At 47.7% G+C, this 23933-nt stretch overlaps 1 long non-coding RNA gene across 2 annotated transcripts; it reads right to left on the bottom strand.

Moving 5' to 3' along the window:
- Positions 1-4704: 4704 nt before the first annotated feature.
- LOC140618952 (uncharacterized) lies at positions 4705-15357 on the bottom strand. Of its 2 annotated transcripts, XR_012018934.1 has the most exons (4): positions 14717-15357; positions 14180-14255; positions 6056-6191; positions 4705-4862 (listed from the first exon to the last, which is right to left on the bottom strand). It is a non-coding gene; the product is annotated as an uncharacterized lncRNA (long non-coding RNA). The 2 variants fall into 2 exon arrangements; XR_012018929.1 differs by lacking the exons at positions 4705-4862; positions 6056-6191 and adding an exon at positions 13073-14010.
- Between the last annotated feature and the right edge of the window lie 8576 nt (positions 15358-23933).

Below are 23933 nucleotides of genomic sequence, written 5' to 3'. Positions count from 1 at the left end.
TAGTTCAAATCCTAACTGCTCGTCCCACCCCCCCCCCCCCCCGCCCCGGCCCGCAAAATGACCTACCTCCTAGGCTGGCTCTGAGGACTGTGTGAGCAAACACACACACACACACACCACACAGAATCGGGCCCAACCGTCACCCCCAGTGCCAGCCCCATTCACGGCAGTAAAGACAGGAGTAATATGTGTCACTACCTGCCTATGGATCATCTGTTATATGACAGGGGCTGCTGGGGTGACTGGTTGTCCTGGTCTTCCGGGATCTGTTGTGGGTTTAGCACCGAAGGCTCTACGTCCTGGGAATCCCTCAGCCCTGGGCAAAGTGGTGGCCGGTCACCCAGGCACTGTGAGAATTTTAAATGATCTCCATGCACCATCTCCACACCCTACGTTTTCCACAGAGAGAAACACAGACTCCGGGCCGTTAAGAAATTTGCCCGGATGACACGGGGGAGCCCCCAAAACCTAAGGTCATCCAATTTTATGAACGGTGTCTTTGCTGGGAAGGGGCTGGTTCGTGCCAGAAGGCTGATTCATGGTCACCTGAGCTCACCTCTTCCCAATTTCCAAATTGTACTGTGTGCCGACTGTGTACACTTACATCGGCCTCACCATGTCCACGATGTCCGCTCAGAGTGACAGGATTTGCTTCCCAAGAGGGCCCAGTGAACCATCATCTCCCTGGTGCACAAGGAGCATGGTTGGCTCATGGACACAAGATGCTGGTAATATTGAGGTAATGGCTTTGGCCACAGGAACATCATCTACCCTCTTACTTCTTTCTCTTCCAAGTGTGTGGGGACCGAGGGGCTGCACAGGACCCAGAGAGCCAAGGGCAGGAGTGAGGGGATGGGCAGTTTCTTAGCATTTGGCAGAGATGCGTGAGCCTGCACTGCCTCTGCAGGGGTGCTTAAATCAGGGAGGGAGGGCCTCCTGCTGCCTCCACCCCGGGGCCCCTGGGCTGGTGCTGGGCCACTCACCCCATCACTCTGGGACTGGAGCCACGCTGGAAGCGTGTGAGGGGCTCAGGTTTAGAAGAGGCTCCTGGGAACACGGCCCGTCAGCCCCGCACTGTAGGCCATCCCAGGGCTGGCTGGCAGCCGCCGGCTTCCCTCTGAGTACAAGTCCCAGAGAACAGCAGCTCTGGCGCGATCTGCCAGGAGGGAGGGCTGTCACTGTCACCCACGTTCCTACCCTCTGCGTTCCCTTAGACTGTCTGCAGACCCTCATCCCCTCATCCTCTCCCCGCTGTAGGTGGGGATTCCTGGAGGGTGGAGATGCTGACCCACTGGCGCCCAGTGCCTGACCGCGTAGGTGCTCCATAGTCTGGACTGACACAGAGAAGCGCAATGCCTTCGGGCTTTGGTCCTGAGCTAGCTGTAGCAGGGGAACACAGTTCCAAGAGCAGAGGACTACATCTACTGCTAAGCTGCGGGTTGTATAGTTTAGAGCTCTTCCTGCACACTGAGCCCTGCGCCAGGTGCCCGACATACAACCCTCAGCTGCCTCTGCCATGAGGGTGGCGTGGCGGGACAGAGCTGGGCTCTCCTCTCCTCTCCTTTTGGATTCTGTTTCTACTAATGCAAACTAAAATCACGGGGCCTCTTTCTAGCCCTTGAAAAGTCCGAGTGAGTTCAGAGAAGAGTGATGGTTGGAGGCTGGGGGGCAGATTTCTGGAAGGAGCCAGAGGAAGGCTGCTTTGCTGAGCTCCGGGGGAGCCAGGGGAGGAGCGGGGCCCAGGAGCTGCGGTGCCCACCTGCAGGGCCCGTGGGGGTGTCAGGAGCCCCACACTGCAGCACCAGCAGCGAGGGCGGTGCAGAGCGAGGGCAGGATTGGGGTGAGGAACACAGGCCGGCGGCGAGTCAGCACTCATAAAGCACAGGGTGGCTGAGCCAGCCCGCCCCTCCCCGCCCCCCCCCGGAGCTGTTCTGCTCTGCGACTCTGGACTTGGATGGCTGCACCGGCCAAGGACACTGTAACTGGGAGGGATCTCAGGGTATGCAGAGAAAGAGCAGCTTCCAGAAGAATCTTCCCTTTGATGCCTGATGAGAGCACACACAGAAGGTGCCTGGTACAGTGGCTGTGCCTGGAATGGTTTGTAATCTGCAATTTTCTCACCCTTTCCCGGGTTTCCCCACTTTTCCGCTCCTTAGCAGGATAGTGATGAGTAATGTTATCTGACCTCATGATGACATCAGCTGGCGTGTGTCCTGGAGGAGCCTTTGTCTCCGGACCGCCCTTCAGCGAAATGTGTGTGTGTGTGTTTGTGTCTCATTTATTCTCCTCTGTGGCCTGTGGCTTTCCGGCACAGAAGTGAATTCCGCTTTAGGAGAAACTGGAAACTGGAAAATTCGATTGTCCATACACCTTAGGTCCCATTTCCTCTCCCTTTTTCCAAGACGAGTTTTCAAATCACACATAAGGGATGATGGTCCTGTATGTCCTTTAGGCACAAGACTGGCCCTGCCTCTGTCTCCCTAAGCCTTCACAAGCCCTTCCTTGAGGTGTTGAGGTGTCCCTCCTCCGGCTGTCGCACCCTCTGATCCCCTCCATCACACACTATGGTGACCCATGTTGGTGGGAATTCTGCAGACGCGGACTCTGGCTTTGTTGTATTCATCACCGTAACCTCACGACCTTCACACTGTGCAGGATATGGAACAGTAATGTATCAAAACTGCATACTGATTAAATATAAATACCTAGGGAATCAATTTGCTGTGCCACCTTCTCCAGGAAGACTTCCATGATCTTTCCAACCTGGGAGGCTTTTCCACATGTGGGCTTCCTTTGCATTGTCTTTGCCTCTCTTTTACCCCAATTCCTTTCTCCTTTTCCGTTCCACAACAAATAGCCTGGCACTTAGGAAGTGCTCAGTAAATGGTTATCGAATGAATGTGAGTGGAAAACTGAACAGATCTTGTTCACAGCAGCATGGGAAGAATCATTCAGGGATATTCTGTGTATCGGGATCATTTTTTCTTTTTTTAATTTGCTCTCACATTGTTAAAAACACTATTCCTGGACAGCCCGGGTGGCTCAGCGGTTTAGCCCAGCCTTCCACCTAGGGTGTGATCCTGGAGACCTGGGATCGAGTCCCACATCGGGCTCCCAGCGTGGAGCCTGCTTTCTCCCTCTGCCTGTGTCTCTACCCCTCTCTCTCTCTGTGTCTCTCTCATGAATAAATAAATAAACTCTTAAAAAAAAAAAATAAAAAGAGAGCAGCCCGCTTTCAGCCCAGGGCCTGATCCTGGAGATCCCGGATCGAGTCCCGCGTGGGGCTCCCTGCGAGGAGCCTGCTTCTCCCCCTCCCTCTGCCTGTGTCTCTGCGCATCTCTCTCTCTCTCTCTGTGTCTCTCATGAATAAGTGAATAAAATCTTAAAAAAAAAAAAAACAACCAGTATTCCTAATATTCCAGGGAAAACCATTAATGCTGAGACCCAATCACCTGTCTGTGCAATATCTTCATCTTCCGCCAGTCTTAGAGATTCATGGGATTTCCTGCTTCTCATTGTTGTTGTTGTTTTGAGGTCCACAGAATTTTCAAGGCCTAGCATGTGAGGGTTGGCACAGCCCTGAGAGGTTGCCTAGTCTTTCTCAAGCCACCTCATCTTAGAGATCAGGAAACCAAGGTCTAGAAACACAGGATAACTCATCAAGGCAAATCAACAGCCAATAAAGCATGTCTCACCTACATTCACCTCCTGTATACAGACGTAGCGAGGTCTGATCAAGCCATAATACAGAGCACTGCACCTGGTGTGCAAGGAACGGGTGGCTTGGTAAGCTTTCCTGAGTAAGTCCAGGAGGACACCCGGGCTTTCCTTCTACTGTTGGGCTGCCAGGCCCGCCCCCTCGGGGGTCTCAGCCAGCCCAGGACACTGCTCAGCTCTCTGCACAGGGCACCCAGAGCCCTTGAGAAACACTTGGCCCCAACTACACCCTTGATCTGATCCTAACACAGGAGAGGCCCCTGCTGTGCTCCACATGGTGGAAGAAGCCGCAGTTCACAGGGGAACCATGAGTGTTTAGGAAGGACCGTTCAGGAAACATGTACTGAAGTCAACAAGCTTTATCGTTACTATTTTGGCCAGGATAGAAGGTCCATGAGAGTAGCGGACAGACCTCAACGTGTCCCCAGCACCAGTGCCTGGCATTGAATAACACCACGCAATGCATGTTTGTTGGGTTGGAATTAAGCTAAGGATGTGCACTTCACCCAGGTGGTTGTCAAACTGGAGTGATGGCAAGACCCCCATAGGCCAGGATGCTCTACGACTCCGTAAAGGGAGGTACACATACACAAGAAAACACATAAAACCCAAAAACGAAGACTACACACCAGCCTGAGAGTAGTGATTGCCACAAGGACCAGGACAGGGGTGGGGTGGGGAGTTCCCGGGGAAATTTGATTTCATCTAATAGGTTTTATTTCTTAATCCAAAAAAAGAAAGAAAGAAAATTAAGGAAAAAGTGAAGCAAATATGACAAAATGGGGACACGTGGGTGGCTCAGTGTTTGAATGTCTGCCTTCAGCTCAGGACGTGATCCTGGGGTCCTAGGATTGAGTCCCACATCGGGCTCCCTGCATGGAGCCTGCTTCTCCCTCTGCCTGTGTCTCTGCCTCTCTCTCTGTGTCTCTCATGAATAAATAAAACAACAACAAAAAGACAAAATGTATTTATTTATTCTGTGTGATGAGTCCACGGGTGTTTGTTAGATTTATCTCCATCATTTTCTGACCATAACTGTGTTAGGAAATTAACTATTGTAGTTGCATACAGTGTTGGTCTCAGTGTCGAGGTGTCCAGAACCATTCTCAGATTCGACGGTTCAGAAGGATGTATAGAATCTCAGTCTAAAATAAAATAAAATAAATGAATGAATGAATGAATCTCAGTCTACGGAAAGCTGCTGTGCGTACAGTGTAGGGTATACCAAAAGGACAGAGGGGAAAATCAGCAAAGGGAAAAGCTATGAAGGGCAGAGTCTGGGCAATGTGGGATGACTTCCTTTGCTCTCCCCAGAGGATTTGCACAGGTAGCACTTAATTCTCTCAGAAATGAGGTGTGGCAATGCACACACAGTCCCCCAGACCAGGGAAGCTCCCCACACAACGCCCCTGGAGTGCTTTTGTGCAGGGTTTATCTGGGGTCAGTGGTGCAGGCACGGAGCATCTGCGTCACTGACTAGTTCGTCTCTGGATCTCCAGGGGTCAAAGAGATACAGTGTGGCCTGAGGCCCTCATCATAAATCACATTGTTAACAGGAAGCTATGGGTGCGGTCCAAGGTCCCAGGTATGCAAAAGATCCTCTTATCAGGCACAACATTCCAGGGGCTCATAAGTTACGTCACAGGAGACCAAGAAGGGCCAGTCCTTTCTTTGGAATGTGCAAGCCCGACTGTCCCAAGCCAGCTGAGTTAACCCTTTATTGTACAGCCCTGGGACAACCTGGGAGTCACATGGGAGACCTCCACCTGGGTTTGCAAAAGATTTTGTGAGCCTTAGGCAACCACCTACCTCCAGGCTACAAAAGGTTTGGAGAGCCTGGGGTGTCCGGGGAGACTGCCCCTCACTTCAAACCTAGGAAAACAGGTTATGAAGGGACAACAGGAGATCTAGGCACGTGTCTACAAGTTTCTGAAACAAAGGGACTGACCCTTGATTGACATCCAAGGAATCTAACTTAGGAAACACTGGCGTGGCCGCTCTGGCAACCAGGCTCTGGGGTCTGACTGCCCTCCCAGTTTATTTTGGGACTCCCCCAAAAACAAACAAACAAACAAACAGATGAGTGTTTCTGATGGCAGGAGGGAGAGAGTGCCAGCTTAGGATCTTCTTAGATCCTGGTCAAGCGGAGTCCATCAGGGGGCTTGGACCACAGGATTCTCAGAGGGTAAGGAAGAAGCTGGAAGCAACTAATCAGGAGAAATGCATCACCCCAGAGATGGGGAGCAGAGGGGTTTCTGAAGAAGCCTTTTAAGTGCCACGGAAGAGAGAGGTTAAACCTCCAACCCAGCCAAGCCCAGGGGAAGAGGAGGCCACTCACCAGAGTCACCCATGGAGCAGTGTCCCGTCTGTGTTCTCCTCTCCAGTGTGCCCTGCTCTAGCTCTGGAGAGCCAGAGACCGGTCAGTAAGAGGTGTGAGGAGAGGTAGTCATGACTTCAGTCTGTAGGGTTCAGAGCTGGGGAAGGAGGAGCACCCCAAACCCTGAAATAAGTGCGAGTTCTTTTTTTTTTTTTTTTTAAGATTTTATTTATTTATTCATGAGAGACACAGAGAGAGGCAGAGACACAGGCAGAGGGAGAAGCAGGCTCCCTGAGGGGACCCAATTCCAGGACACTGGGATCGTGACCTGAGCGGAAGGCAGACGCTCCACCACTGAGCTACCCAGGTGCCCCAGAAGTGTGAGTTCTAATTATTAATGAGCCTGGGGATCTAATTTACTCATCGGGGCTATCTTGGACAACAGTGACAAGAGGAACTTTTCTGCTCTTTCCCTACCCCTGTGCTTCATTTCTGGTATTTTCTATCAATTTATCTTTACCGCACTTAATGCTGTTCCCTGCTGTGCCCTGTCTCCTGGAAGCCATTCTAATAAGTACCTAGCTCAGGTGTTATGTTTCAGATTTCCAGAATATCCTTTAAAAATATATTTTAGGGACCCATGGGTGGCTCTATCAGTGAAGCACCTGCCTTTGGCTCAGATCATGATCCCAGAGCCCTGGACTGAGGCTCACATCGGGTTTCCTGCTCAGAGCCTGCTTCTCCCTCGCCCTCCCCCTGCTTACGTGTTCATTTTCTCTCTCAAATAAATAAAGAAAATGTAAAAAAAATTAAAAGAACATTTTAGTTCTCTATTGAAATGTCTACTCTTTTCATCCATTTCCCCTCTATTTTCTCAAAAATACAAATCAAAAGAAGCCCCGTATCAGGGCTTTTATCATCTCCAGTGTCAGGGTCACCCCGGGGCCCCACATGTATGGACTGTTTCCCTTCTTGATCGCTGGTCTCTTTAACCCTGTCCCTGCTCATGTCCATGGATTCTTATGCCAAATACTGTACATGACAGATGACAGAGGTGGTTGATGGTCAGATTCCTCCAGCAAGTGCTAGGTTTTGCTCTTGCACCCAGTGAACTCACCAGAGGATTGCCTTGGTCATGTTGAGACGTCAGCATTGTTTCAGGCTTGGTTAGGGCAGGTTTTTCCTATCTTATTCTGGCTGTCAGTGTACAGCCCTTCCTCCCAGGTGTGGTCCTTCCCAGTCTCGGCCAAGGGCTCAGGTGCTGACTGAGCACGTCTCCTCTGGCCACTCCTGCACTTGGGCCTGCTCAGCCCTGCATGGTCTCTGAAATCTTTGCTCAGCTCTGCAGCCTCCTGCTGCCCCGGGCTCTCAGCCTCCTCATGCACGGTGTAGGTTCAGCCAAAGCCCACCGGCCTCATGGCAGCCCCAACCTCCAATCACGTGGCCAGATGTCTGCTCTCTGTGTGGGCCCCACTTACACACACCGTAGTTTAGAGAGAGTTTCTGAGCTTCAATTCAACTCTGTCCACCTCCATACGGAGCCCACAAAAAGGTGAGAGATCAGAAGGTTAATTACATCCCGGGATGCTCTTCATCCCAGAGGGGCTGTCACCCAGGCTCAGAGAGGAAGAGCACCAGGAATTGCATATAATGGGAGTGGTTTTCATGTGATATGAAATATCAACATACTGAAAACGTATGACTGTAACAGAGGGAAAATAATAAGAATCTGAAAAAAATAAAACAAACCTAGAGGGATCCCTGGGTGGCGCAGCGGTTTAGCGCCTGCCTTTGGCCCAGGGCGCGATCCTGGAGACCCGGGATCGAATCCCACATCGGGCTCCCGGTGCATGGAGCCTGCTTCTCCCTCTGCCTGTGTCTCTGCCTCTCTCTCTCTCTCTCTCTCTGTGACTACCATAAATAAATAAATAAATAAAAAAAACAAAAAAAAAACCTAGAGAAACATTCCAAAGGAATGCTTACTAGATTTCACAAATTAAGCTAGAAATTGTGCATTTAAATATGACTTTCTGGCTTAAATCTGCAAAGGGAAAGTTCTAGCACATAATTAGTACAGAGAGGAGGTGAGGATTGACCTATCCTCTCTGTCCTCTGGAACAGAGCAGAGCAGAGTCTGAAAGTGGTTGGGTTTAATTCCAAATTTGGCAACCAACCTCAAAACACAAGAATCATGCTGACCAAAAAAAAAAAAAAATTGTAGGACACCGCTTGAAGAGGAGTCAGCAGTTGTTTACTAAAAGCACTGTAGCAATTTTGACATAGAATATTATCTCTATGATTTTTGACCTTTCATAAAAGAAATATGAACAGAAAGAATGGACTATTTAATTTTTAAAAAATGCAAATTGGGACACCCGGATGGCTCAGAGAAACTTGCAACTCCTGATCTCAGGGTCGTGAGTTTGAACCCCATGTTGGGGGTAGAGATTACCTAAAAAAATAAAACCTTAAAAAATGCAAATGGCAACATCATAAGAAAAAAAATGTTCAAATAAAGGCAGAATAAAACAATTGGTTAAATTCGTAGTGTAGCATGGAAACTAAATGTGGAAAGATTTAAAAAACATCAATTCAACAAAATAAATGTCTCCAAATGGGTGGATTGTCTAAGTAAATTATGATGAACTAAAGAATGAATATGATTCTATTTGGGCAGAAATGTAACTCTTTGTGTATGTATATGCATATATGCATATGCATGGTCTGAATAACACATGATGAATTAGTGACAGTTGACTCCATAGACTGGGATTGTCCATTTCTTTGTGTTCTTTGGCCTGCCTGTATTCACACATTATAACAAACATATATTGCTTTCATAATAAGAACTCCTTCCTCACCAACTCCACAAAGACCTGGACTTTTTTTTTTTTAAGATTTTATTTATTTGAAAGAGATAGAGTGAGGGAGAGAAAGAATAAGCATGGAAGGGTAGGGGCAGAGGGCAAAAGAGACTCAGAGCCTGATGTGGGGTTCGATGTGGGGCTCAAACACAGGACTCCAGGATCACGACCTGAGCCAAAGTCAGGTGCTTAACCCACTGAGCCACCCAGGTGCCCCAGATCGGAAGTTTTAATGAAAGTTTTCTCTTTAAGTTACTTATTCATTTTAAGCCAAGTGCACCCAAGTTGCTCACTTGGCTGTGTTTCTACTTTCTGCACAGGGGTAAAGGAATTTCACTGTTTCCAAATATGTAAAATGGGAAAAATACCTACCTGAGAGGGTTACACTTTCCTTGTGTTTAGCAATAAATTCTTTTTTAAAAGTTATTATTTCGGGATTCCTGGGTGGCGCAGCGGTTTGGCGCCTGCCTTTGGCCCAGGGCACGATCCTGGAGACCCGGGATCGAATCCCACGTCGGGCTCCCGGTGCATGGAGCCTGCTTCTCCCTCTGCCTATGTCTCTGCCTCTCTCTCTCTCTCTCTCTCTCTCTCTGTGACTATCATAAATAAATTTTTAAAAAAGTTATTATTTCAATTTTAGGTGAACGTACAGTGCAATATTGGTTTCAGGAGTAGAATTCAGTGGTACATCATGTGCATACAATACCAGGTGCTCATCACAACAGGTGCCTCCTTAACACCCATCCCCCATCTAGCCCATCCCCCCACACCCCTCCATCAGTCCTTAGTTTGTTCTCTTTAGTTAAGAGTCTCTTATGGTTTGCACCCCTTCTCTCCTTTTCTCCCCCTTCCCATGTGTTCATCTGTTTTGTTTTTTTTAATTAAAGTGAAATCATATGGTATTTGTCTTTCTCTGACTCATTTCACTTTGCATAATACTCTCTAGCTCCATCCATGTCATTGCAAATGGCAGGATTTCATTCTTTTTGATGGCTGAGTAGTATTCCAGATATATATCACATCTTCTTTATCCACTCATCAGTCTATGGACACTTAAGCTCTCTCTATAGTTTGGCTATTGTTGAGCAATACGTTCTTAGTAACTAATAGCTGTTTAAACCAAGCCCAATTGTGGATTTACAGGAGAGCCAGCAGAAGGGAAGTCCAGAGGTCTTATTGGGTCCCCATTGTCCCTTCTGAATCACTTCTGATTTCTCCCCTCCCTCCCTCACTGCACCCAGCGCCTTCCAGCTCATTCCACCCAGCACTGTGACCTGATTCCTACCTCCCTGCAGATACCAGTTGACCTCTGGGTCACTTCTCCCCTTTCATGAAGGGATTGAGCCCTGGCTCTCTGTCTTCCTCTCCACCCACACTCCTGCCCTAACTCTTGGTGACCTCAGCATCTAACTATGCAGTGTTGGCCTTGCCTTTCCTTAACCTCCTTTTCTCCACCCTAGAGCACACCCTTGCCATCATCATGACCTAGACATAGCACACCTGGTAAATTTACCTTTGCTGGAAACTTCATTTCAAGCACCCTGCTCTCCTTCTGACCTACTATCTCTGGAATCCACTTCAATAACCCTATGATCTCAATCCTCGAATTCTCCTCCTTCATTCTATATTCAATACCTCTTCCCCATCCTACATTTGTTTGCTACCATTGCAATCACTTCCTTAAATTACCATCATTTCCCTTGGCCCTTTGTCCCTCCATCATATTTGGACGGCAAAACCTCAATCCTGGCTGGACCCATCTCATGGCTTTCGGTGCACCTCCCCCCCGGCCACCTGAGTATTGCTACACATGAGCACACAGAGGCTCTGAGTGGCCAGTGCCGCTTAGAAGTCATCCCCACAAGCTGAACCAGGTAACCAATACCACAGGGCAAGGCTGCTTTTCCTTTTGTAGGTCTGCTTTTCTCCTCATCAAGATGACAATTTTATTATCTTAAGCACTTCTCCTTCCATGTCATGACATGACCAGAAGTCCTGCTCATCAAAGGGCTCTCTCTGTTCCTTTCCTGCTATTCTTGGGACTATCCCTGAGCATCACTGTCCCAGGATGCAGCCCCTGTGGGGCACGAACCAACATACTGAGCTAATGGATTCATGATCTAGGACCCCGTTCTTCCTTCCTTCACCAGCCAGTCAGCCATGGGTGTGAACGAGCTGTTGCCTTAGTGCACCAGAGGCGGGTGACTTGGTACGTGCCCTGTTTGTAGAACTTACCTGTGCCTTCAGACCTGTCTAGGCCTAACCTCAAATGCACCGTTCCCATTGTGCACTGCTGTTGTGCCTACTCCACCCAATGGCTTGAGGGGTGGTTGCCAGCACCTGGATCCTAATGGCAGGTTTGGTCGCTCAGTGACTCACATCCAACACACTCTCACCTAAGACCCAGCAGCATGTCATGATCTGCTTTTCACATGGAGAATAGTTCTCTGCTGAGGATGGCATGGCCTTGTTCCAGAATCCCGGGGGAGGGGCTGGACTCTCTGACCTCAGATGAACTCCTTAACTGCCATAAAATCCTCGGCACCATGGAATTTGCTGGGTCATGTGGCCCTGGTGGCAGGGCTGCTTGTATCATCATCCTAAACCCAGGGCAGAATGCTCTTTGCTCTGAGCTGTGGCCAGGAAGCCTGGACAGCTGGAAGTCAGGCTGTCTTGTAGGACCACGGAAAGGCCCAGAAGGCACATGGGCAAGAAAGGATGAGAGCAGAGGAACCAGATCCTGTTTGCCATGCTCCTCTTGCAATTACTGTGCTTTTCCATGCCGTGCCTGTTTCAGTGCTAAGTCATGTCTTGTTCCCTTTGAGGACAAAATTTATCTTTTGAGTTCTGCCTTTGAGAACCTAATTCCATGTTTGCACCACCTTGAAACTAAATATGCTTCTGTTTACTGGACCGCCAAGACATAGAAGTAGCTCATTCATCCCAAGACATTATTTTTTTTTAAGATTTTACTTATTTATCTGACAGAGAGAGCACAAACAGGGGGAGCAGCAGGCAGAGGGAGAAGGAGAAGCAGACTCCCCTCCCTGAGCGGGGAGCCTGATGCAGGACTCGATCCCAGGACTCAGAGATCATGACCTGAGCCAAAGGCAGGTGTTTCATCAACCAAGCTACCCAGGCACCCCCATGATATTCTTTTAAATATTTATTTGCTTACAAGGAGGAGTTTAGAATTCCTCCGTTAGCACTTAGGAATGTCAGGTTAACACTTTGTTACCTACCATTGTTGTCAAGTGTCCAGGCCAGCACTCTCCAGTAGAAATACAATACAAGCCACATATGTTAGTTTAAATGTTCTAGTAGCCCCATTACAAATGGAAAAGAGAAACAAGTGAACTTAATTTAACAATATATTTTGGGGATGCCTGGGTAGCTCAGAGATTGAGCATCTGCCTTCCACTCAGGGCGTGATTCCAGAGTCCTGGGATCCAGTCCCGCATTGGGCTCCCTGCATGGAGCCTGCTTCTCCCTCTGCCTATGTCTCTGCCTCTCTCCCTGTGTTTCTCATGAATAAATAAATAAAATGTTAAAAAAAAAACCAAAAATATATTTTATTTAATCCAAAATATTTGAAATATTTTCAACATGTGGCACTAGCCACCTGTCAAGTGTCAACAGTCACACATGGTGAGAGGTCATCATGTTGGAGAGCTCTGATCTAGACGCATCCCCAGCAATTAATCATCTTCATACTAAACTTCAGAGGTTACAAAATGTTCCCATGCCTTATCTAGTTTATTCCTTGAGAGAGAGAGAGAAAGAGAGAGCAAGAGGGAGGAAAAGAGAGAGAACAAATGTGTTTTATCACCTCCTTGTTGCTCAGAGAAATGAGATGATTTGCCCAAGATAATTCAGTTGCCAGAAGTAGCAGAGGTGAGACCCACAGCCAGCTGTTTGGAGTCTAATTCTGTCTTAAATACAGCAGTGGTTCTCTCTCTCTCTCTCTCTCTCTTTTTAAGATTTTATTTATTCATGAGAGACACAGAGAGACAGGCAGAGACATAGGCAGAAGGAGAAGCAGGCTCCATGTAGGAGGCCTGATATGGGACTCGATCCCAGGACCCCAGGTCATGCCCCGAGCCAAAGGCAGACGCACAACCACTGAACCACCCAGGTGTCCCACAGCAGTGGTTCTCAAACTTGTCTGCACACTCACATCCTTTGAGGATATTTTTAAAAAAGATTTTTAAATTATTTTATTTTATTTATTTGAGAGAGAGAGCGCATGAGCTGGGGGGGAGGAGTAGAGGGAGAAGCAGGCTCCTCACTGAGCAGAGAGCCTGATCAGGGGCTCAATCTCAGGACCCCAAGGCCACGACCCAAGCTGAAGGCAGACGCCCAACTGACTGAGCCACCCAGGCACCCGCCTTGAGGATCTTTTAAGATTTCCAAGCCCAGCCACACCCCAGGGGTGTTAAATCACAACATCTGGGGGTGGGACTCGGTATGAGTAGCTGTGAAACGTTCCTGTGGTTTCATGCTTGCAGAGCACTGGTGCACATCGGCCATACTCAGAATGAGGTCCATGAACCAGCAGCGTGGGCAACACAAATACATCATCAAGACAGTGGCCAGACCTGCTGAAGTGGAACTCCACAGAGGAGTCCAGCACACACTCAAGGCCTAGAAGCATCTGATAGAAAACATGCAATTCTGTTTTTACACGGAGGAAAACACAGTCCAGTACATTTCCATTACGGGGGTTTATTGAGAAGGGCAGCAGTACGGCTTCATGTTGGTGGCCTTTGGGTTTTCATTAAATTATGTGACTAATGATGCTTTCTTGGTTTTATTAGGGCTTTATTTCTGAACAATCACAATCAACTCCCTCTCTGGGGCACAGACTTGATTTCAAAGAACCCTAGAGAAACTGCCGTAAATGTCTCTCTGTCCATTTCTCTCAGGCGTTAAGTGGCATTGAGCTTCTGTTTCACAAAATCAAACTATGTTTTCTCATCCAGTCAGCAGATTTATGAGAACTTATACTGTGTGCGATGGTGGAGAGCAAGGTGGGGGAGAAGAGCTACTGATAAGCTCCTGTTTTCGGGGGATTCACAGGCCTGGGCAGAGCGCTAATGGGCACCCAAACAGCTGCAGAGCAACAGAAGATAGAGGTCATGATGTGACAGTGCTGAGATCATGGGCCTGGGATTCACAGGTAGGTAACCCTGCTCTGGGGTGATGGGAGCTCTCACTAAGGAGGGCGGGGCACTTGGACGTTCACGGGTGGAGGGAAGGAGTTTCTGTAGGAAATATTCACTGGCATAGCTGTCATCAGTTGGGGGAGGTGGATGTTTCTTAGTCTGGATGCTTGGTGGACAGAAGTACCATTTGACCTGGGTAAGGAGGGATGAGAAATTTTCGGCTTAGGGAATACACAGATTGAACCTCCAAATAATGAAGAAGCCTCTGGAATATCGGGAACCACAGATACTCAAACTACCAGGACTCCTTCTCTCTAATTTTCCTTCATGCCAGTTTTGTCCTCTCTTATATCAAATTGGCTTCCTCAATGTGATAGAAACATGACTGCAAGAAATACCTGTCTTTTCATGCCTCCCACACCTTCTAGTACCAGAGAGCAAAACCTTAGGTATCTGGAATTCAAGGCAAAATAATACAGGGGGAGAGGAAGTAGATGGAGGCAGAGCTGAAACAAGACTGGGGATGAGCTGATTCTTATTGAAGCTGCGTATCAAGTACCTGGGGTTTAGTTGTGCTATGCTACTTTTACCTACGGTGGAAATTTTCTTAAAATTAAAAAAAAAAAAATTCCCCAAGAAGGAATCATACTCACTTGCCTTGATCCAACACTGAGTCAGGCAACAGTGACCAGAAGGCATGGTGGTATGTGGACTTGGTGGCTCTTGTGAGAGTCTCGTGTCTGGGACCATAGGCAGGAAGGTCAGCCCCATTCCCAGACAAAAGGGGTTCTGTATCCAGGGAAGAGGGAGGGAGGGATCCTGAGCAGAGGCCCCCACGCTCTGCTGACCTCTGACGTTTGTTACCTGCTTCTCTCCATTGGTCTCTGAGCCTGCACTTCTGGGGACCACCACCGCCCTGGCCGGATGTCCTGTGTGCACTTTTACTTCCATGTGCTCAGAATCAAATTCAAACCACCTCCTGGTCCTGTGGGTCTACTTCTCCTCCACTGAGCTGCTCCAGCCAGAAATTTCTGAGTCATATTCAACTGGCCCTGCTTCTCCCTCAGACTCATCTCTCAGCTTTGTGAATCCTACCTCTGAAATATTACCTACTCTACCTTGTCCCCTTACTCCCTGCTTCAAGGCCCCAATTCAGAATTCTCCTAACCGCTCCCACTCCAGAACCCACACTAGCTCACGCAACACCTCACAGCTGTTCACAACACCAACCTAATGACTTTGTTCTTTACTTCATTGTTTCATGACAGCCATGAGGCATTGAGGCCATTTAAAATCTGATCTTAAACTGCTTTTAAAGCTTCTTATCATTTGCACCATTGTACATATATACACGTACATATATTTATTCTTCTGCACTTTTATACATGTCGCCTCTTCTTTGTGAACACGTTGGCCAAATTCTATAAGATTGAGCTGAAAACCCACCTCCTTTATAAAAAACCTTCTCTAACTCCTCCAGCTGTACTCACCCTCCTACAGGCTGTCTCACAGACCCTTTCAGTGTGGCACTTCCAATACCACACAGTAGTGACCTTTCACGTTTGTATCCTCCGATCCCCATGCAGAAACCCACTTTTAGCTATGATAAGCATATCTCTTGTACATAAAGTAATGAGCAAATATCTTCATACATTGGAAAGCTACAGTACAGAATAGCTCTCTTGGTTACAAGGGCTCCCAAAACTCTAGTTCAGCCACCTGTTGAAGATAAGACTGATATAATTGGCTCCAGTGAAAGGGAACTGCCTCCTGACACAACCCACTCCATTTTTGGAGAGCTCTTATAAGGTCCTTCCTTAGACTGACCCTTCTTAAATCCCTCTCTCCGCAGCTCTGGTTGACTAGCCTAAGCTCTCCTCTTTGGCACCTCCTGAAGTGCTATCAAACTTCTGGTATCAGCTCTCCTGTGCCTCAGGAGAAATCTCAAAATTCTTTCAAGAATCCTCAGAAGGCAGGGTTTGAGTTGCAAAGCCTATGAGCATGGGTCAGCCCATCTCCATCTCTCTGGATCTGTGGCTCTGGAGTTGCAATACTCAGGTATGGTTGGCTTGGGGACAGGGCAGCAAGAAAGAATAAGAACTGTGGGTGGTGCCGAGGGCACACTTGATGTTGCCTAACATGGTTGAGTTTATAGCAATGCTTGGCAGTCTACGATGAAGAACAGAGGAGATAGGTGTTTCTGTTAATCCAAGACTGAGGATTGGCAGGTAAGATGAAGGATGGCCAAGGAGAGAACCACTCTGAAAATCTATTCCACCCAATCATACCACCTTCCTCATACCATCATCTCAGTCCCTTTGTTCCTTGAGAACATGGCATCTAACATGAATTTGTTCAGACTTTCTGTATACTACATTCTCAGAGCTTATTGATCTGTTTGTTTGTTTTTTTAACACAGCAAAGGGCAAAGTATTTTTGACATTATTTTCTGAATAATATGTGCCCTAAAATTTGATAGATAGTGACTCCTTTGATAGAGATTATATAAGAAAAAAAAAAAAAACCTTATCTCATTAGACTTTCAAAAATAAAGTGGAATTTCTAAGTCACCCATGACTGGGGTTGCTCTGAAAACACAGGAGAATCAGGCTGCAAGGCCAGGTGCCTTGCAGGAAGGGACCAGTTTCTTCACGGGTTTCTACTCTTAGTTAGGGGGTCAAGGTGGGGATCGAGTGGGAAGTTGTGTGACACTCTCCCTTCCTCCACTGATGAGCTCAAAGGGGAAGAATATTTGGAATTAGAGCCAGGCTAATTTGTTAGTCATAAAGAAGAAATTCTGAGTGTCAGAGTCTCTAAATTACACTGCAACCAAGCCCAACACCAACATTCTTTGAAACAGCCCCGTCACTTGACTAAGAAAGAACACCTCTTGGGAGGGTTGGGATGGATGTTTATATCATGGAAGCAGGGTGACCTGATCAGAAGAGCTTTAGACTGGATTTAGAAGAAGAGGGAGACACAGACATCCAGACAAACCTGTGAAGCCAGTTGCTATGTAGGACAGGTTTGACTTACACAAGAGGAGCCTCATCATGCTCCTGAGAAAAGTGCTTGGAAGGAGGCCTTATAGGATGCACACAGCCTGGGCTGCCTCCGTAATAATGCACACTTCTCTGGTAATAGTGTGGATTGGAGGTCATGATAGAGTGTAGTAAATGCAGGCTCAAAAGGTTAGGGTGACTTTGTGTGATAGGAGCTCAAGGTAGGATTACAGGGATTAAAAGGACAAACTTCTTTTTAAATGACCAATTAGAAGGGAACGTGGAGTAGGGCTCCAGGTGTACAGAGCTCACTGTGGACTGAGGATGAGGCACAGAACTGGATCCTGGGGATGTGATGATGTTTGAGACAAACACGATTTCTGTCCTCATGGAGCCTAGTGGGGAGAGCATAGAAAGTACGGCCTATTTGCGGAATTGAGAGGTTCCTGTGAGCTGGGGAGTGATAAGCGATGAAGTTGGAGAGATAAGAAGGGAGTTAGAGGCCATATGAAGGTATTTAGACCTTATCTGATATCTAGAGACATGACTGAAGGATTTTATATTTTATAATTGAAGCAGGAACATCGTGGTCAAATGTAACGGGCATCAAGAATTAAGGCAGAGACTGGAAACTAAGAAATCTAGGCAAGGAAAGATCATAGTTTGGATGACAGGAATTAGTTTGGATGACAGTTTGTATGACAGGAATTAGAGCTGGCAAAACCCACAAATAGAGGGTGGAAAAGAAGAAACAATCTAAGATAATACTGAAATTCTGAGCTCTGGCTTCTGAATAGTGCCAGCCACTGAGTTGGGAACATGGGATGAGGTTCTGGCTCAGTGGGATGGGGGTTGGGGAAGAAATGAACTAAGATGCAGACATGCTAAGTAGAAGGGGCCTGTGATCATTTGAGGAAGTCTAGGAAGCAAGTGGAAGATGTGGGAAGAGAGGTGGCTGGTGTTCAAGACCTGGGAGTTGAGGTTGTTCGGTGAGAGGCCCCATAATGAAACGGCGCGTGTGTATCCAGGTCTGTGGCACGCTGCGGGGCTGGTGCAAATTTCAACATCAATCCCATCCAGATTCACTCCTCAACAGGGTTTCTTTAAATAAACAGATCTACAAGGGTTCCACGCTCCGGTGGTTCCATTCTGCCAAATTAAGAACATAACTGCCTTATTGGGGGACACAGCAACACATCAAGATCTGAATGGAGAATGGGGAGGTCTACATGTCAACAAGAGGTAATGTTATCGTAAACATCAAAGTCCTAGTTATTGACTTAGGAACTGTCGACCTTACGAGGGCGTATCCCTCACCCCTGGTGTCTTACATGTCTTTCTCATCTATTCAGGCTGAAAGAAACCTTTTCCTGAACCCTTACCCTCAGATGGATTTGTAGAGGACCCAGTCTCTCTTAGGACTGCCGATCCATGGCTGAGGTCACATGCCACAAAGACAGACGCACAAACAGTGCTCAGGTCGAGAAATTCTCTGGACTTATCAAAACTCTTAAGAATGCATCTCACTGTCCCCTGGGTTTCAGCCGGATCTCAGAAATGACTGAGATGCAAATTATGTGACCTGCCTGTTTGCATAAGAGGTCCCTGCCATGCTTCAGGGCAGATCCGACACAAGCACACCATAATTACAGCATAGCTCTGGGGACTGGCTTCAATTAACCAAGCTGCTTCTCAGTTATCATTATATTACCCATATTTATAGCATTTGACATTTTCACAGTGCTCTTTAATCATATTGTATGTGGGTTGCCTTAATCTAAATCTTTCAACATACTTGGGATACCAGATGTTCCTGTTCTCTGGGTCTTCCAGATGGAGAAGCAGAGCATGGACCAGTGTCCAAGTGATAGCACCTGAGGGTGACAGTCCCAGGTCACTTGGGCTGGTTAGTAGTGGTTGCGCATTCAAACCAAGGCAAAGGCCTGCTGGGTGAGGTTATGTAGGGTAATAGGACACTAAGACTTTAGACTAATAGCAAAAACCTACTGTCTTCAGTTCAAAATTCTAAGGATTGGACTTGCCTAACCAGAGCAATGGAAGGTCTGGAACCTAGAGCCTTGGCGATGACCAGAATATCAAGCCAAGAGCTGTCACGAGATTCCTGCTTTTCTTTACGCTGAGCTCACTCTGGCATCCTTGCTCTTTTCTCTCCTGGCTCTAAGAGCTCACTAGTCTGTCCTGGCTCTTCTACATCTCCTGATGGACAGTGGAGCTTGGGACAGGGCAGGGAGGGTTGTCTGCATCTGAAATATGAATGTAGGATCCCACCATCCCATCTACTTATCCTCCCACACACACACAGACACACACACACAGCTTGAGCAGACCCTGATTGCAGAGATTCTGACAAAATTTTATTTGTGAACAGATATTATTACCACTCTGACTTGCAGGAGCCCCACAGAAGCTCTTGCAGTCACATCCAGTTCCATAGGCATAGCAGTGTATGCAGATACAGGATTTTCTCTGCCCAGCCATCCCCCCGAATCTATGGCACAAACCGTGCAGAAAGGCTACCCCTCTGCCATTCCATACCTGATTGAAGAACACAACTACTCTCTCAAGTCTCTCAAGATTTCTTTCTTTTATTGTAACTCGTCAATCTCACCCCCATGTTTGCAGATCTGGAAATTATTTGAAAGCAGGGCTGCATTCAATATTCTTAGAATTTTTTTCTTTTTGGCATTGAACATGAAACCGACTGAATGCTAAATCATATGCTGCTTTTTCCTTCTCCTGATTTAATGGTGGACATGATGCTTAGATTTTACTCTTTTAAATTAGGTGAGTAATTTCAAAGACAAACAACTTGTCCTGAGATTTCCCTCGTTTGGTGTTTGACCAAGCACGGCAGGCTCGTTTGCTAAATGTCATGACTCAGCAAAGTTCTTTCTCAATGAATGGCTTTCCAGAGCCTCAGCCAGGTCCTCACTGCTGTTCAACATACAGTCACTCATCGACACGTTCTCCGAGGTAGCATTTGAGACCTCAGCTTTACGTGGTAGCCCAACCAGCCAGCCCTTGACCCCGGCTTGTCCTCCCGGCAGATAACTACACTTGCAGCTTATTGACCCCTCCACTTCCCTACTTGTCCTCTTCAGGTCTTCACCTTCATGCTCTCACCTTGCAGGTGACACGTTGTCTTTGGTCGAGGCCGGTCCTCTCTTGGTGCTTTTGATTCTCTACTGTCCTCCCTCTCCTCTCTCTATCAGGCTTTCCCTCCAGAGTCTTCAGCTTCTTCCTCCCCGCCTGCAAAGAGGCCAAGTCTCCTCTGTTTTATAGAAGAAACCCCCTTCCCTATAAACAAAACATAGTCCTCTGCCTCGTCTACTACTCGCCATCAATTGCTGTAAGCCACATTCTACATCCAGGTGTGAGCTGAACAGAGTTGCACCAGAACTCACGATCAGTCAGAAACTCAGAATGTGACCTGATTTGGAAATAGAGCCTTTGAAGAATTAATTAGTTAAGAATCTCTAGATAAAATCATCATGGATTTCAGGGCGGGCCAACAGCAGGGTCTGACTGTCCTCTCCTCCCATTGGTTTGTGGCCACAGCCTCCCACCCGTGCTGCCTTCATCATGCCCGTCCACCCCATCCTTCACACCGCCGCTCCTGGTGCATTTCTAAAATATATGCTACTTCTCTGCTAGAAAATCCCAGCTGGCTCCCCATGGTCTGGCCCCGACATTCTTGACTTCCTCCATAATTTAGTTCCAGTACATATAATCTGGTTCTATGTTATACCTCTTAACCCCACCCAAGTCCCCTGAGACCTGTGTTTGCTAACCTTTGTAGACCTTTTGTTCCCCTGATTATCTTGCCCTGGGAAATTTCCAGAACACACATGATAGTTTATATTTGCCACATTCTGTGCTCCTTTGGAGAGCCATGAATCACACTGGCATATCTAAAGTCGTTGTGTCCCCTAAAGCCAATTTGCACATCCTCGGAGGTGATATCACTCTGTGTCCAGAACTGAGAATGCATGAGCGAGGGTGACTCCAAACAGAATCGGATTTCTTCTTGGGGATGCACAAGCTGTGTGACTATTGAGAAATTGCTCAAACCCTCTAGTTATTGGCATTCCCCGTGCAGGCAGTGAGGACTTCCTCAAGACCCCCTCACCGACCAGCTTCTCCTTCTGCTCATTCCCATCTCCCTTGCCTCCCTTTCACAGAGGCTGAGGCCAAGAGCCCTCCCTGTAAACTTCCTGCAGGCTTATCCCTGTCTCAGCGACGGAGTCCGCTTCCTGGGCACTGCGAACTGACAATTTCCTATTCGTTGCCGGGCACAGAGGTTGGGCTCCACGAATATGAATTCTCTCCCCCAGAGTCTGCCCAGCATCCTGGATGATGACACTGACCCTGCATGTCCCTGCAGCTCTGGATACTTTCTCTAGCTCCGAAGTCACCTTCTCCATGGAGCCTTTCCTGGGACAGGCAGGCATGAGCACGCCCTGGATGCTCCGCAGCAGTTCCCGTTTGCCTCCAACAGCCTCCCCCCGTGGTGCTGGCACTCACCAGGAGCGGCACGCTGCTGAGCGAACGGGCATGCTGTTTCTCCCATAGGATGCTCCCCCGTCGGAAGCGGGGTCCACCCTCCTGCTGCCCATTCCAAAACAACATGCATCATCTCTGGGTACCAGGCCCTGCCCCAGCGTGGTCTCTTCTGTCCTACCAAACCCATGTATCTAAGCAGCACCACGCTCCAGTTTTGTGAGAGGCCATGCCATGGAAGGCTTTGAATGCCAGGACTTTGTACTTAGCTGATCGCCAACTACTACAAATGCTTTGGGGGAAAAAAGCAGGGTAAAGAATAAGAAGGTGGCATTAGATTTGGGCCAGTGGAGAGTAATGTGATTGGTGGCCTTCGAGGGAGCAGGCTGCCAGAGGCCGCGGCAGGGACTCCCAATTGAAGCTGGAATTCCCTCAGGGAGTTTCAAATACTAACCCCTGGGTCCTGCCACCAGAGATTGTGGTTGATCCCTCTGAGGTGCGGCCTGGGCTCTGGAAGCTTAAAAAAGTACTCCGTTTTAATGGGTAGACAAGTCTCAGAACCACTGGGCTACGGGGTTATTGACTATGAACGAAGTGGAGGCAGTGAGCATAAAGACCACTCTTCTCGAAAGCTTGGCAGTGAAGGGATAAATGTGCACAGAAACTTGGAGTGGACGGGGCCAGGAAGGTGAGGGTTTGTTTATTTGTTTACAAGGTAGGGAAACTTGAAAATCCTTATCAGCTAAAGAAAGGAATCCAGGGAGCAGTAGAGATGAAAGCTGATAGAATGAGAAGTTTCTAGAATAATTCTGGAGGTGATGGGTCAATGGCAGTAGTGGAGGGATTTATCTTAGGAGGGGAAAAAAATACTCTTTGTACTGTGCTCTTTGCTTAGAATGACCCCTTGTACCTTCAAAGCCCAGCTCAGAGCAGGTGTCTACCACCGGCCCCACACAGCAGCAAATTATTCTGTATTCTTGGAGCACTTTCTGCATTTCTTGTGTTATCGTTCTTTTTATTTTATTAATTTATTCATGAGAGACACACACAGAGAGAGGCATCCCTCGTGTCACTGCTATCATGAGGGTTATACAACATCTACGAGAGTCATTTCTGTAAGATTCTCTCCCCCTGACAGCAAGACCATGTCTCATTCAATTTTTGACCTTTTTGTAAGACCCGTACAGCTCCTGGAAAATACTGTATTTATTTAGATGAATTACACTCTACCTTTTTACAAAAATGATTTAAGAAAGCTTATAGGAATATCAAAATTTTAAGTTAGTATAACAGTGGGGATTTAGGGAAGCCTGGGTGGCTCAGCAGTTGGGCGCCTGCCTTTGGTTCAGGTTGTGATCCTGGGATCCAGGATCGAGTCCCGCATTGGGCTACCTGCAGGGAGCCTGCTTCTCCCTCTGCCCGTGCATCTGCCACTCTCTCTCTCTCTCTGTCTCTCATGAAAAAATAAATAAATCTTTTTTTTAAAAAAAAGAAATAAAAAAGTGGGAATTTAAAATTGAAGGGAAAAAGCCAGAGAGGCCACAAAACAGAATAAAAACCAAACCATGCTTGCAAATGATCACCCACACAGCAGCTTTGAAAAGGGCAGCATGTGGCTCTGAGCTTTCCAGCAGCCAATGTAAAAGGACCAAATCTGGACCATAGTATTCACAGTGTTCATTGGAAGTGAGTGGATAACAGAGGGACATTTAGTCACTCAAGTCTTTCTGGCATCAAGCTTAAATGCAAACTTCTTCCAACGGGTTCTAATAAAGACGGTCTTACGGGGCATGATGCAAAATGTTCCTTTTCCTGTTATCTAGTGCTATGTAGCAAATCGCTCCAAAGCTTGGCAGCCCAGGCGATCTAACATCCCTCATTGTTCTCAGGGGTCAACGGGCTTAGCTGGGTGGGTCCCGCATGAGGTCCTTCCTAAGCTGAGTCAGCTGGTGGCCAAGGCTGACACCATCTAAAGGCTTCTGCTCTGACATCTGGTGTCTGACAGCTGGTTGGAAGGGCCAGAGGGTGCTCTGACATCTCTGTCCAGAAGGGTAGCATGAGTGTCCTCACAGCATGGCAGCTGGCTTTCCCCAAAGGAGACAGAGGAAGAGAGCCAGACAGAAGCTGGGAGGCTTGGCATCCAGCCCGAGAAGCCTCCCAGAATCACATCTACCAGGTTCTGCTACGCAAAGCCATCGCTGGTGAACCCAAATTCAAGGGGGTGCAGGAACAGAACGGATCTCTGTGCTGCAGAGCTGGGGCTGGTGAATCAGAGTAAGAATGTGTAGATTAAGACGAGCTCAAGGATGCCCAGGCCACCGCCCTATGAGTCGGCCAGTAACTCTCT

This window comes from Canis lupus, chromosome 2 (assembly GCF_048164855.1).
Source record: "Canis lupus baileyi chromosome 2, mCanLup2.hap1, whole genome shotgun sequence".
Lineage (NCBI taxonomy): Eukaryota > Metazoa > Chordata > Mammalia > Carnivora > Canidae > Canis > Canis lupus.
This window is presented reverse-complemented; position numbering and strand designations above follow the sequence as displayed.